This window comes from Rhinatrema bivittatum, chromosome 4 (assembly GCF_901001135.1).
Source record: "Rhinatrema bivittatum chromosome 4, aRhiBiv1.1, whole genome shotgun sequence".
In the NCBI taxonomy this organism is placed as follows: domain Eukaryota; kingdom Metazoa; phylum Chordata; class Amphibia; order Gymnophiona; family Rhinatrematidae; genus Rhinatrema; species Rhinatrema bivittatum.
The window spans coordinates 408,678,591-408,694,448 of NC_042618.1; positions in this window are offsets into that span (position 1 = coordinate 408,678,591).

A 15,858-nucleotide genomic window follows, 5' to 3' on the forward strand; every position below is an offset into this window, starting at 1 on the left:
GTGACTGCCGTAAAGTAAACATGGATTGGAGTGTTTTGAAAAACCCCGAGAGTGCTTCAGACAATTGAGAGAAAGCTTGCTGGGTCTGCGGTGGCATATGCAGTCGACTAGCTCTTGGTGGTGGCACTGCCATCAATAATATGTTAGAGTCTGGGGCTCCAGACTGTCTTTTCTGTGGGAGCATGTCCCCTGTGATCTCTTTTTCGTGAGTGGCTCTTGAAGATCATGACTGAGAGCACGGGTTCTGGATACAGACGACAGGTCAGAGAAGACCTGTGAGGTGACGAGGAAGAAGAAGAGAGGGAGGTTATGTTGATCCATTCATGTTCCGAATAAGAAATGGCCCCTGGGGTCCACTGTCTGTAGGATGAACTGGACAGAGAGAGGAGGGCTTGATATTGATAGGGGTTTGTCTGTAGACTCACTTTTATGCCTCCTGTGACCTGTATCTTTTCCTGCAGTGGTGGTCCCAGCCTTCTGAGCTGATGGGGGCGCATCGTGCACAGATTGTGTCGTATCCTGTGTCAGCGGTAGTTGCTTGTGCACCCTTTCTGCGCCGTGCTTCGATGTTAGCGCCACCATCTGCGATTGTGTCTGTGTTGGTGCACTCTGCGCCAGGGGCAGCATCGGGTGCACCATATTCCAAGGGCAGCGATAACACCGATCATGCCCATCCGAGATGGACATGATCATGCCGCAATGGCACAGCTTGAATCCAGATGGTCGTGGACTTTGTTTCTGTGACATCACTTTGTTAGTTGAAAAAATCAAACAGACTGAAGCTCCGTGTGCGTTACCACGCGCAGAAAAAAAAAAGAATGAGGAGATTCTGTTTTCCTGTGCGGGAACACATGTGCAGCCACAGAGAGCAAAGCTCTCTGTGGCTGCACATGTGTCAATCAGGCCTCCCGGGCCCTGATTGACAGTTCTCATGACAGTATGACTAATTCAGCCCTGCTATCAACGGGAACCTTATTTTTCCTGTGAATTTATCTGTTATAACAAAAGTGGGGGGAAAGCCATTTTTTCTACTACCTTTCTCCTGTTTTTGTCTGTTATAAGAAATACTGATAAATTCACAGGAAAAATGTAAACAGTTTCCCCTTCATAATGCAACCTCATGCATCTTTCAACTCTCACTTCTATCTACAGGGAAGATTCTGAATATAGTATAGATGGAACTGTGACAGCTTTTGCTGTGTGCTTATTGGGCACCCCTGCCTCTTTTTTTCTTACAGAGGCTTAGCTACTGGATTTATACATGTTCAGAGATGGTTAAGTTCATGCTAAAAGCCAAAACAATTGAAGCTGTTATATAAAAGGGTCAAATTTGTTTCTATTACATCACTGAGAATATTGGTCAGATTGGGGAATGTCTGAAGTGGTCTAAAGATTGGGGAATGCCTCAAGTGGTCTAAAGTTTCTGCAACTGGTTCTTGGTAGTTTGAATGAGAAAAGTAAACATTTTATATCTGCATGATTGTTCCCGAAAACAACTGTAAGCAAACAATAATTATTTTACAAGGGTGCAGATGTCAGTTAAGGACTTAAATTTCATTGGATCATAAAAGCAGAAGATATGATCTACTATAGGTATGAGAAGGCTGCAAAATGAATGCGCAAAATATTTGTATATACAGTGTGATTTGCACTCTGCATATTTTGGTCATGTAAATTGTGACTCAAACTGGGATTACACATGTATGGCTTAATACCCACAGCAACATCAGAAGAACTAGGAAACAAGTTGCAAATATTTCTACTTCTGCCCTTATACATCACTTTATTCCTGATATGTTGCTAGTCAATTAACATTATTCCATGTCATTTTCAACTACAGGGCTAGCTACATGCATGTTTCTGAAGAATTAGGTTTTGTTTTTTCACTTTTTGCCCTCTAGCTTTGTTCCCCCCTTCCCATACGGTATGCTTGTCTATCTATAAACAATTGCCAGCCTCAGGGCTATAACTGTCTCCTTAACCTTGCTTTTTTGACAACTACTTTCTTTCCTCCTCAGATTGGGGATCTTAATCAAACCTACCTTGTGCTGCAATACACAGCAGTTGGTCAGCAAGGATTATATTGCTGGTATGGAGCAATTTTGGTGTCATATTTAGAGCGTTGGATCCTAGTGGTTTAGTTTTCAGGCAGTTAAGTATTTGGTGGCTACAGAAAAATGTTTTAGTTGGGGGTCTTCACTGGGCAAGGTAACGTTTTTGGCATGACTTTAGTGGATTTAATGTAATAAGCTGCATGTCACTATCTTGCAACAAAGCCTATAAATATTTTATAGTATGTGGCATATGGCTGGGGGGGGGGGGGGGGCAGTGTTTGCATATGTGTGGTTAAAGGGAGTGGCAGCATGTGGATGGAGGAGATCTGGGTCACAGGCTATGTATGGCTTGTGGCAAGCTCTGCCCTCTCACATACACATTCTTAGGACTTCCATCTCCCTTCAGGCTATGGTGGGCCCTTCCTTTGAGCCAGTGATGGCATCCGGCTGCTGCAGGATGCCTCTTCTTGACTGCAGTGGCCATCAAATGACATCAGTGCCTCTGGTAGGCCTGTTTTTTTTATTTTAACTTAAAAAAAAATTAAATAAATAAAAATCAGAAGCTTTACCTATACTTGTTCTCACAAGTGTTGGAGGTCTAGAGATAGAGGATCTGATAGCTTCTCTTACCTGTACTACTGTTTTTATAGGCAAAGGCAGTTCATTATACTGTCCAGAAACCTGTGGTTCTTTTCTTCATTGCAAGAACAAAAGGTCATGTACATCTCCTACTGAAATTCAAATCCATAAAGTCAGCCAGTAGAGGGCACTCAAAAGTAAATGTAGATTTCCATTTACATTCATAAGCTGCCTCTCTTTTTTTTTTTTTTTTAATAGAAACATGGGGCTTGATTTAACAAGGATTTTCTCCATAGATACAGAATGATAAAGCAGGTTTACTACATTATTAAAGCAGTTGCAGCATGCTTCCTGTTGATCAAGACCTATATAAAAAAAAAAAAAAAAAAAGAGATTTGAAAAATTCCCTTTCAAGACCTTCAGGATGAATTCAGGGTAGAAGATGAATCAGAAGTATTCTACAGATGTTTAGTGGCTGAGCTGACTCAATGCATAAAGGCTTGGCAACCTTTGGTCTTGACCCTGTAGTACGCATTCTTATTCAGAATACTGTACCTCATAGGGGTATCTCTCTTTTCTATAAGGCCTTATTGCAATTATAGGTTATGCAAGAACCACCATTAGGAATACTTCAGCAATGGAATAGCGACCTTCAGTTGGAACTGACAAGCCAGCAGTGGAAAAGAATCTGGGAGAAAGTGCATAAGATTTGTGTTCGCCATGTTGAAATGATGGTAAAGCTTCTCCACAGAGCATATAAAAATCCCTTATTTTATAAGTTTTCTTCTAATTTCATGGATGTGTGTTGGCAGAGTTGTGGCTACCCAGGTTCCTACATCCACATCTGGTGGTCCTTCTAATGCATTGTGGCTTTTTAGCAGTCCATTATGGCAGTTTGTCACCTCATCTTAGGAAAAGAGATAGCTCTGGTTTAAAGGTTATCAGGCAGTTACAGGAAAATCGCGGGCAAGCGCCCGCTCTCTCGGCACGCACACAGGCCACTCTCCTGTGTGGGCGATTCAGTAAATAAAATTATTCAAATTAGGGCCCGCGGTAAAAAGAGGTGCTAGGGACACTAGCGCCTCTTTTTGGACAGGAGCGACGACTGTCAGCAGTTTTGACAGCCGACGCTCAATTTTGCCGGCATCTGTTCTCAAACCTGCTGACAGCCACGGGTTTGGAAACCGGACGCCGGCAAAATTGAGCGTCCAGTTTTCAAGCCATGGGCCGATTTAAATTTTTTTTAAATCATTTTTAACTTTTGGGACCTCAGACTTAATATCGCCATGATATTAAGTCGGAGGGTGTACAGAAAAGCAGTTTTTACTGCTTTTCTGTACACTTTCCTGGTGACGAGAGAAATTAACGCATACCTTTGGGTAGGCGCTAATTTCTGAAAGTAAAATGTGCGGCTTGGCTGCATATTTTACTTTCTGTATCGTGCAGGAATAACTAATAGGGCCATCAACATGCATTTGCATGTTGCGGGTGCTATTAGTTTCGGGGGGGGGGGGGGGGGGTTGGATGCGCATTAATAGTGCGCACTGTATTGTATTGGCCTGTATGTTTGGGGATTTGGGGGGGGGGGGGGGGAGAGAATACAACCTAATTAAATCACAAAAAATGTTAGCAGATCATTTAATAGATGCTGGGAGATTTACTATTGCCTCAATGTGGAAATCAGCTACTAGGCTGAATTGCTGGCTGAGTCAGCTTCATGAAATTGCGCTGGTGGAGCTTACCCATATGCTGAAATGTAATATGCTGTGTTATGATAAAATCTGGTCTCCCTATTGGGCGTATTGGAATAAGCATTATACTTGAATGTAGTTACATGGATATGGCGGATAGATGTGATGTGTTGGTTCTGAATCTTTCTGTAAGTTGGGCAATACGATTTATGTGTAACATCTTGTTTTTGCTCCCCTTTGGGGGGGGGGGGGGGAGGTTGAATTGATGAAGGATTGTGTCCTTTTTGGCTTCTTTTTGTATCATATATAAAGAGTTTAAAAAAAAAAATCCCTATCCTACTTCCTGCGTGCTGTGGCAACCTCTCACCAGCCCTGGATTTTTTTTTATCATCAGGAACAGGTATTGCACTATCATTTGTTCATCTGATTTGTGTGTATTTTTTCCCCTTGATGCTATTGCTTATTTTCCACCAAGGTCTATTTTCTAACCTTGACAGAATGCTACAGGAGCTCTGTTGCCAGCAAAAGCATTACTAATATATATATATATATATATATATATATATATACACACACTTTTTCGGCTTGCCTTCAAGGGGTCATCTTTGGGGAAATAGGAATATACCATTTTGAGAAAAGGATGCAGTTAAAGGAACAATGAGCAAGCACTGCTTCCCATTTATTTTTATTCTGAAATTTACCTCTAGCACTGTAGCCATCACTTGTGCCTGGGTCACACATTGCCTGCATTTTGAATAATTACTATTTGCACAGTACTGCAGGCTCCAACTAAGCCAAATGGTAGGTTGGTGCCTTTTCTGGATGGGGTTTCTTCGGCGGCTCGGACGATGTCGATGATTTCGCTCCCTCGATGGTCCGATACTTTCGATGCCGGTGGTGATGTTTATCTCTACGATCCCCTCTGACCTGAGGGGGAGTAGAGGGTGACAAAGGCTGAGAAGTCATCTATGCCAGACGGTCACCGGCCGGAGGTTGATGCTGGCGTGAAGTTGACTGTGCCGGTTCTGACGACATCGATGCAATGGACGGCGTCGGGGTTTGAGCATGGAAGAGAAGCTCCATCTTCTCCAGTCTAGCCTTGCGATCTTTTGGTGTCACAAGGGCACATTTGGTTTAGGTTAGGACATCGTGCTCACTTCCGAGACACATTACACAGACTTTGTGAGGGTCTGTGATGGACATGGTGCGATTACAGTCCAGGCACCGGCGGAACCCCAACGCCATGGCCATGAAAAAATTGAGCTGCGGTATGGTCGATGGCCAGTAGGCCGCGAGAGCCAAACTAGACTGTAATCGACGGAAAACGGGTAAAAAACTTACCAGAGTACTACGGCTTGAAAAAAACTTGAAGGAAGGACCCCTGTGGGGTAAATTAAATTTTAGTAATTCCATGAGGAAAATTCCTGTCAGGAATCTCTGCAGAGCTCCTTAACCGCGTGGCTACTGCTGCACGGAAAAAAGAAGACTGAAGGGGGACCCCTGCTGGCTGCAGGGTTAGTGCCATGCTGGGCATGCCCAGTAGGAGCCAGTCAAAGTTCTGGAAACTTTGACAGAAGTGTTCTGTGATTGGGCTCCATCCTGTGATGTCACCCATATGTGAGGACTACCATCCTGCTTGTCCTGTGAGAAAGAAAGATACACCACTAGGCAATTCAAGACCACTGTGACAAACTGTCAATAAGCAGAATTATTCCATTGTTTGACTGTCAGCTCCTATAAGTACCTTTCAAAAAACAATTCAACTATAGCTACTTCCCACTAAAAGGCCATTCATATGGTGCTAGCCCCTTGAAACTGCTGCCCATCTGCAGGACACCATGTACTGGTAGTGGTTTCACAAGACCAGCACAAATTACACAATGGTTACCTATCTGATAAAGTTTTACTTGCTGTTAACTCCTGAAAGGAGGGGTTTCTGCCTGTAACTGATTACTTTAACAGGTGTTAAGTTATACAAACACCCCTTGCTTGGAAATACCTTTATCTACTGAGTAACTAGAACATTAAGATTCTGTATTCAAACACATAATTGCATATTCCTTATATTAAATATAAATAGTCTTTAAAAAAGGTAATGTGGGTTCTGGAAGAAAATGTTTTCTATTAGTGGAAGAAGTGGAGCCTGCATTAAGTGATGGTTCTCTTTCAAGCAACCCTGACATGCACATGTGCAATTTCACTTTCAAGCCAGTAATATAGTGGAACCATTTAGGAAAACTGATTTGTTTAATGACTATAAGGCTACAGCTATTCTGTTTACACCTCTTCACAGTCAGCATTTTCATTAATGTTAGAGGAGAGAAAAAGGATATGCAGTCTATATCCAGTTCTCCAGCTCCCTCAGTATAGGGAACTATTGGAACAAGTGTTGCAAATCCAGATTAAAAGTATAGGCCTTTTTTGCAATGACTGGAATTTATTATTGTACTGGGGGTTTTTTTCTTCAACCAATAAGGAAACTCAGATTTCTGTACAGTTGTGTGTAATAGGTTTATCATTTATTATTGCAATAAATGGCCTCTTTCAATAAAGAATGTGGAATATTTACTTTTATTGTTACTGTTGATTAGTGAGAGAAAGCTGCCTTAACTCATAAGTGGCCTCAGTTAATATAGTTTGATAATATTTACCCCCCTCCCGGGAAGGGGGAGTGTTCAACATTTTCCATTACTGCTTTTGTATGCACAGCTTAGTATTTATTGAAGCTGGAAATGGAGGCTTTGCTTGAGTTGGGCCAAACCTAGTTTACACTGTTACCTGAGTAGCATTCTTGACAAAGTATATTAAAAGCTGCTATAATAATGTTTCCTCCATGCTGTAGCAATCTTTCCCAAATTATTTATGAAAATAAGTACAAGATTTCTTAAAATTACCAAAATAAGAAAAAAAAAAAAAGTTCATTCGGGGGTAATTTTTAGAGCAGATGTTCACATGTACCATTGCTTTGAAAATCATACTGGGAACACAACCCATACACATTTACACCTGCTGCTACCTGCAGGGAATTTTCCCCAGCAGAAACTGCATACCTGTTTTTTAATTTTAAGCCATTGGCATTTAAGATCCATCCTGCACTATCTCCGCTATGTATTTTTTGCACACTTGTAGAGCAGATAGTTTTACAAGATGCCATTGACTTGGTAAAGCACTGCTTTACCTGCACAAATGTTTTAAAAATTACCCTCCCTACATTTATTAAAACAGGACTACTCTCATCTGGTATACTGAAAAATAACGCAACAGCGAAAACAGAGAAGTTAAGATAAACTGCAATGCCACACAGGTGGTTCATGTGATAGTGCTAATGTCCCAATTTACAACTGAATTGTGTAGCTAAAAACTGACTGCAGGAACCACAAATCTGACCTGATCTAAGTATCTCCCCAAATCTGAGTACAGCAACGAAAAATGCCGCATAGAAAGGGCAAACTTCATAACCTTAAAACGGTTTCCCATGGATTAACTCATCTCTGTATTTTGTTTTTTTTTAATTAGCACTATGTCAAAGTTCTTAGAAGTTTCAACATACCAGATGGTGCACTGCTTTTAAATTTCAGTCTTTGCAAGCTGCTTTATTCAATATGAGGTAAATAAGATTTAAGTCACACGGTTATGTCCAGCTTTCAATAAATGTAATGAATCAATGTTTTCTTACTCTACACTGGGGATAGGCAAGGCCAATCCTCAACCACTGCAAGCCAGTTTTCAGGATTATCCAGGAGATGCATATTGAATGTGGATATCCTGTAAACCCTACCAGCTTATTGCACTCATGGACCGCAATATTTACTGCTGCTCTACATTGCTCATGTGCATTGTTAAGTAGCTGGTACAAAATAAAAATGGATAAAAATATTAATTCAGTAAACTTAGAACTAGTCTGTTATAGATGTCATCATGTGTTTCCAATGAAGCAGGTCATCATAAGATCCTTTTAATGGTTAAAATTGATTCATTATTCCATAATGCAATCCCAGATTTGTTATTGACATTGCAACCATACTATTCAAATATTTTCACAATTTTTTATTTTTTTTTACAAGTGAAAGATTATAATTTCAGCTACAACATCTGACAAGAAAATGACCACCTTTCCCTTCTTGAATTAACTCTGCATAGAAGCAGTCACTGGTGAGAAACCCATTACTATTCCTACTGCTCTGAAGGTGCTACTTCTATGCAGTGAGGGGAAGGAAATACCGTGCAGCAAGAAAAAATGCTGCAAGGTCTATCCATTCTGCCCAGCCATAGGCAATAATGCAGGGCTTATCCCCGTATCTTTAGATGTGGGAGTTTTTTCTGCTTAGCACATGCTTTTTTTTTTTTATACTGTTTTGTGCTCCAGTGGGATGCTGTTCCATATATCCACTATTATTTCTGTGAAGTATCTACTTATGTAGCCATGGGAAGGGTAATGGAATGGCCCCTCCAGTGGAGGCCACAGCAGTATTTACCAGTTACTTCGCAGAGCTCTTTTACAGGAAGCAAGAACTCTGTGAAAAAGTTCATAACAGAAGCTGTCTCACTTCAAGAGCCCATCTTCTTCCCTTCTTAGAGAATTTCTAACAATCTATTTTACAATAGGTTGGATTTATCTGTAAGAATTAGTTCTGATTTCTTATCCAAAATTATATATTTGCACTTTTGCTTCCTACTGTACTTTTAATACTGGATACATACATCTCTGCACTCTAAGCCAGTGGTTCTCAACCTTTTTTCTGTCAGGACACACCTGACAGATGGTTCTCACATGCGTGACACACTGAACACATGACCATCATAGGGCTAAATGTAAAAGTACAGTTTGCATCCACAGGAACCCCCCTGACCCACCATTATGGATGTAAAGCAGAATTATGACATTCTCCGTACAACTCACCTTACAAAAAAAGATATGCTGGTTCTAGTGTCATCTCAGTAACAGCAACACAAACTCCTACTACCAGGCTCAATAGCCCTACTTATGAAAAGACAGCAGTTTATCACCAATGCATGTCCTCTTGAGAAAATACAACAAATAAGACTGATATAGTAAAATACCTCACCTCTGTCATATATACAGAACCGACCTAACATAACTCCCAAGATCTGCAGTAATGCACATAAACTAATCTGCACGCACTTACACTTGTATTATGGAATGCACTCAAACAGTAACAACCCTACAAATATTAAATCAGGCCCTAAACACCAATATACCTCCTATTAGGAAAACAGAACTAGCCAAGCAGCTATAGATCCCAACACAGAAATAATTGTATAACTATACTAATAAGCAGAATAAACGTTTCACAACAACTATGAACAGAATAATATCCAACAATTAAAAACTCAATTATTTAAAATTCTCCAAACACCAATAAAATGTCAAAACAGCAGACATCACATAATATTCAGTAACTAAAATAGCAGTCAATCAAGAAAAATAATCAGCCACCTTTACTAACCCCCTCCAGCAGCTCTCCTACCCCTCTTCAATGCAGGCCAGTAGCACACATCAGAAGCAGTAGTGGCTGAAGCTCTGTACTCATGGTCCTCTTCCTTAGGGTCCATGACCAGTCTCTCTCTCTCACTCACACACACACACACCAGTAACACCCCCATGACCAGTTTCTGTCTTTCACACACCAATCATCTCTCAACCAGTCTCTCATACACACACCAGTCACCTTCCTGATCAGTCGTGCTCTCTCTCTCTCATGCACATACACACACAGGCTTCCCACTTCCATGCTATGTCTCACACACACCCAGGTTTCTCACTCCTATGCTAGCTCTTGCCACATGCACAGGCTTCTCATTCCCATAATCACTTTCTTTCTCTCACACACACATACCAGTCACACTCACATACCACTTTCTCTCACACACCAATCATCTCCTGACCAGTCTCTTACACACACACATGCACCAGTCACCTTCCCAGTCTCTCTCTTATATGCACACAAACACAGGCTTCCCACTCCCATGTTCTATCTTACATATACAGGCTTCTCACTCCCATGCTGTGTCTCACACACACCCATGTTTCTCACTCCTATGCTAGCTCTCTCCACATGCACAGGTTTCTCATTCCCATAATCACTTTCTCTCTCACACATACACACACACACTTCCCAGTCACCTCCCTGACCAGTCACTTCCATTGTCTCTCCTATATATACACACACATCACTTTCTGACTAGTTTCTCTCAATCACACACATGCTCTCTTTCACACACTTACACAGATGATCTCAATCAAATGCTCACTTACACATAGGCTTTCAATCACAGTTACATATACACACACAATCACACGTACATTCTCTCACTTACAGACAAGTTGGCTGGCTGTCTCTCTCATTTCCTGCAATCCCTCCCCAGCCCAAATGATAGCTGCAGCAACCTCCTCCTCTAGCCCTCGCAGCCCAAGAAAGAAGAATCCCATCGGCCACAGGAGGCTAATTGTGCTGTCTTCTGTGCAGATTTCTGGCTGCTTCTGATTTTGCTTTGGGCCCACTCTACTGCTCGGGGCCAACGCCGCTACTTTTTCTTCTTCCCGCGACTTCCACTGCACATCACTTCCTGTTCCGGGCAGATGCGGGAAGAAGAAAAGGCCCAGCCGCAGTTGCCAGCCTCCACTAACACTGCTCCCGTTCCCATCTGGGCTTGAATGTGCTGATAGCCTGGGCAGCAATGGCAGCAGTGGAAGATTGTCCCTCTCTCACTCTGTGAAGGAAGAGGAGGGAAGAACAGCACGAGATAGGTAGCAGCGACACACTGGCTGAAAATCACTGCTCTAAGCAACTAATTAAAGTTTAGTCTTTTTCCATAACAAGCAAAAGAAAGCAGAGTTGCTTACCTGTAACAGGTGTTCTCACAGGACAGCAGGATGTTAGTCCTCACATATGGGTGACATCACAGGATGGAGCCCAATCACGGAACACTTTTGTCAAGTTTCTAGAACGTTGACTGGCACTTACTGGGCATGCCCAGCATGGCACTAACCCTGCATCCAGCAGGGGTAAAAAGTATGTGCAAAAAATAAAATAAGGAAACGAAAGCAAACCCAACTCCGCGGGATGGCGGGCAGGTTTCGTGAGGACTAACATGCTGCTGTCCTGTGAGAGCACCTGTATAGTGTCTAGGTCGGCCCCTATAAAGGATAGGGTTTGGGATGGAACTATCTTGGATTTGGGATAGTTGATTAGAAACCCTAGGGAGATCAGGGTATGGAGAGTGAGACGCAAGGATGCCAATGCGGCTTGTTGAGTCTGAGCCCTTATCAACCAATCATCAAGATAAAGGGTAGACATGGACTTCCTGACTCCTGAGGAAGGCTGCGACCACCATGAGGCACTTGGTAAAGACTCATGGAGCGGACGCTAGGCCAAATGGTAGTACACAGTACTGGAAGTGGCAAGGGCAGACCAGTAATCGCAGGAATTTGCGATGAGATGGAATAATTGAGATGTGTGTGTATGCATCTTGGAGATCCAGAGAGCACAGCCAATCCCCTCTTTGTAGAAGAGGAAGTAGAGAGCCCAAGGTTACCATCTTGAACTTTTCCCTTTCTAGATACTTGTTTAGGGCACGAAGGTCCAGGATTGGACGAACGCCACCTGACATTTTTGGGATGAGGAAATACCGGGAATAGAACCCCTGCCCCTGTTGGGAGAGGGGCATTGGTTCTATGCCCAGGACTGGAGGAGGGTTGAAACCTCCTGTTCCAGAAGGGGAGAGTGGTCGGACGATCCACACGTCAGCTGAGGTGGGGAGTCCGCCGGTACAGTCAGGAAGTTTAGGTGGTAACCCTGAGTGACTACTGCAAGCACCCACTGATCGGTGGTGACTGTGTGCCAAATGTTGGTGACGTGGCACAATCGACCACTGACCAGTACAGATGGAAGAGGAGGTTGGCATATGCTCTACAGGGAGGAGTCAAAACCCTGACGCTGGTCCCGGCTGAGGAGCTGGTTGGGTCTTCTGAGGTCGGGATTGTCTGGATTGACCTTTTTGATAAGGCTTGGAAGGGCAACCTTGGGAAGCCGGAGGATAATACCTTCTTGGTTTGTAGGCCAGCCGCTTAAGAGTCTCACCTGAATGTCCTCTTGGAGGTGGACGAGAAATCAGCAGGCACTGAAGAAAGTTGACGCAGCGTTTCATGGTGGTCCTTTAGCTGCGCCACAGTCTCCTGGATCTTGTCTCCGAAGAGATTATCACCAGCACAGGGCAGATCAGCCAACCTGTCCTGTACCTCTGGTCTTAAGATTTCAACCAGGCCCACCTTCTTGCACTAATCCCCGCTGCGGACACTCTAGAGGCAGTGTCAAATATGTCGTACACAGCACAGACCTCAAGTTTGCCTGCATCCAGGACTTTTTGAGCCAGAGCATTAAGCTCATCCTGAAACTGGTCTGGGCTGATTCCACAATCACAAAGTGATGATCCAGTTGTGATCTTTGAAACCCAGGAGCTGACTGAACAAAAAAAGGTGGCATCTGTCTTATGGTTGACAGGCAGAACCAAGCCTGTGTGCTCCCAATTCCTCTTTAGAAGATCAATTAGAATTTCATGAATAGGAATAGACATGATTTCCTTAGGAGCATCAAGGAACTGGAGTACTTCCAGCATCTTGTGCCTTGAGTCCCCTTCTGTCTGAAGCTGAAATGGAATTGTCTCCGACATTTCTTTAATGAGGTTAATAAAGGACAGATCCTCTGGAGGAGAATGCCTTCTCTCTTCAAGAGGAGAGGGCTCTAAAGGCAGATCCATCTGTATCCTGGGAAGAATCATCAGTCCAAGGATCATAAGATTGATCAACAGCTCCCTGACGGTCTTCAGAGGGAAGAAATGGTGTTATTCCCGAAGGACAATGACAGCAAAAGGACTTTATCTAGGACTGCATCAAACTGAGAGAGAAAAAAAAATAGAAGGAAGAGATGACCATCGGGAGGTGAGGGGGATTTAATGATTTGTGTGAAAGAGAAAGGAACCCGATCGAGAGACCACGCCCCCCCCCCCCAACGAACGACCCTGCTGCATGCATCGTCGGTGTCAGGCTTGCTGATGCGGTTTTTCAAATTAAAAAAAAACAAACAATTTAATTTGAATATTGCTGGCGTGGGCACATGTGAAATATTAAAGTCCTTTTGCTGTCATTGTTTGTTGTATTATAGGACTGTTTGTTTATTTATTTATTTATTTATTTAAAAACTTTTATATACCGGTATTAGTATGCATACATCATACCGGTTTACAATGTAACTTTAAAGGTAGAAATTACAATGAACAGGGAGGGCGAACAAGGAGGAGTATACAAAGAGCAGGAGGTGGAGGAATTAAAACAATAAATAAAAACTGCAACGGACTATTTACAGGAATATACAAGGCGTAGGCAAGATACTTGCAGAAGTCGGTGTACTTAATCAGGGTAGGCTTGTCGGAAGAGCCATGTTTTAAGTTTTTTTCTGAACTTGGCGTAACATGGCTCTAGCCTGAGAGTGGTAGGGAGGGTGTTCCATTGTTTAGGGCCTGCAATGGATAGTGCACGGTCCCTAGTAGAGGAGAGGTGGGCTTTTTTCAAAGGGGGAATGGAGAGGGTGCCTTTGTTGACACCTTTTGTTGACACCTTTGTTGTTTTTTGGCTCTTTGGGATTTTCTTGTTATTCCCGAAGGGCCAGGCCTAGGCACCGAAGGCATCGATGGAACCAGCGACATCGATGGATGAGTCTGTGGCAGAATTCCAGATGGCGGTATGGGTATCTGTGTTTCTTCACCTTCCGATGACAAAGGTATCTGTGTCGAAGGAAGAGGACATACCTGTGTCCTTGGTTCCAGCGGTGGAAGGGCACCGTTCAACGCATCCAGTCTATCCAGTAGCAGTGCGAGCGCCATGGGAATCAGATCGGTGACCTGCTCGGGCACCAGTACCGGAATCGATGGAGGCTGGAATCCCTGCAGTGCTTTTCAGATGGCCTCTTGGATCATCCGATCCAATTCCTCACGGAAGCCTGGGGCATGTAACCCCAGATCCGGAGTAGGAGGCAATAGAGGCGTAGCCAGAGGGTTCACCGGTAAAAGTGGAGTCGCGGCTCCCTGCACCAATGAAGGTGGGGGAACACCTCTGTGACCTGGTCACAGAGGAGGATGGGGCCTTCTCTGGACGGGATTTCTTTGTCGGTGGCTCTGATGACGCCGATGGCTTGCCTGGATCAGCGGACTGAGCCTTCCGATGCTGGTGTCGATGCTTTTCACGATGTTCTCCTTGGTCCTTCTCCTGAGGCAATGAGGAAGAAGTCAACACCTTCGGAGTAGTCTATGCTGGTCGGGCAGCCCCGGTGTCCCGCTGTTCACGAGGTCGATGGCACCGGCTCAGACGAAGTCGAAGCGGTCAATGAAGTTGGGGATTTTGAATGAAAAAGAAACTCCATCTTTTCTAAGTGGGCTTTACAGCCCCTCGGCGTCATTTGGGCACATTTGGTGCAAGTTAGGGTATCATGGCCGGACCCCAAGCACAATACACAAACTGTATGCGGATCTATGATGGATATTGTCCGAGGAAAATCGGGGCCCCGACGAAAACCCGACGCCATGGCTTCGATAAACATTTAGCCACGGTGCGGTCGATGGCCAGTAGGCCCCGAAGGGGAAAACTCGATGGGAATCAACCGCAAACGAGGGTAAAGCCTTACCTTTTGACCGCGGAGTACAGATATCGATAGGGGGACCCCTATGGGGTAGAATTTTTTGAAAATTTCTAAAGTTCCGTGAAGAAAATTCCTGTCAAGAATCTCTAGAGAGCTCCTTAACCCGCGTGGCTACTGCTGTGCGGGAAAAAAAAAAAAAAAAGAGAGAGACTGAAGGGGGACCCCTGCTGGATGCAGGGTTAGTGCCATGCTGGGCATGCCCAGTAGGTGCCAGCCAAAGTTCTAGAAACTTTGACAAATGTTCCGTGATTGGGCTCCATCCTGTGATGTCACCCATATGTGAGGACTACCATCCTGCTTGTCCTGTGAGAAATGCAATATGTAATTAGTCCTGTGGGAATTCTGCACTACTGTGGACCACAAAATTCTCCTCCTACGCAGTCGTGCAGATTTTGTTAGGTCCCAGCGTGCCGCGAGTGGCTGGCGTCTGCTCGCAGCACACCGGGGCCTGGTCCTTCCTTGCAAGCAGGCCATACTCTACTCCGGGACATCAGGGCCTGCTCCTTCACTGCAAGCGGAGGCTGTCCCGCTCACAGCAAAAGTGAAACAGGCCCTGGTGTGCCACTCGTGGAGGCTGTCCTCATGGTGAAGGAGCAGGCCCTGGTGAGTGTGTAGTTGCAGAGAGAGGGAGCCTATAGGAAGAGATTGAAGGACTATGTGAAAAATTGGGAGCTGATGTGTGTGAAAAAGGGAATGTGTGTATGTGAGGGTGCTTGTTTGTGAGAGAGGGAGCCTGTGTGTGCGGGGGATGAGCGAGAGAGAGAGGAAGCCTGTATGTGGAGTGGGTGCGTGCAAGAGCAGGGAGCATGCGGGAGCGGGAGA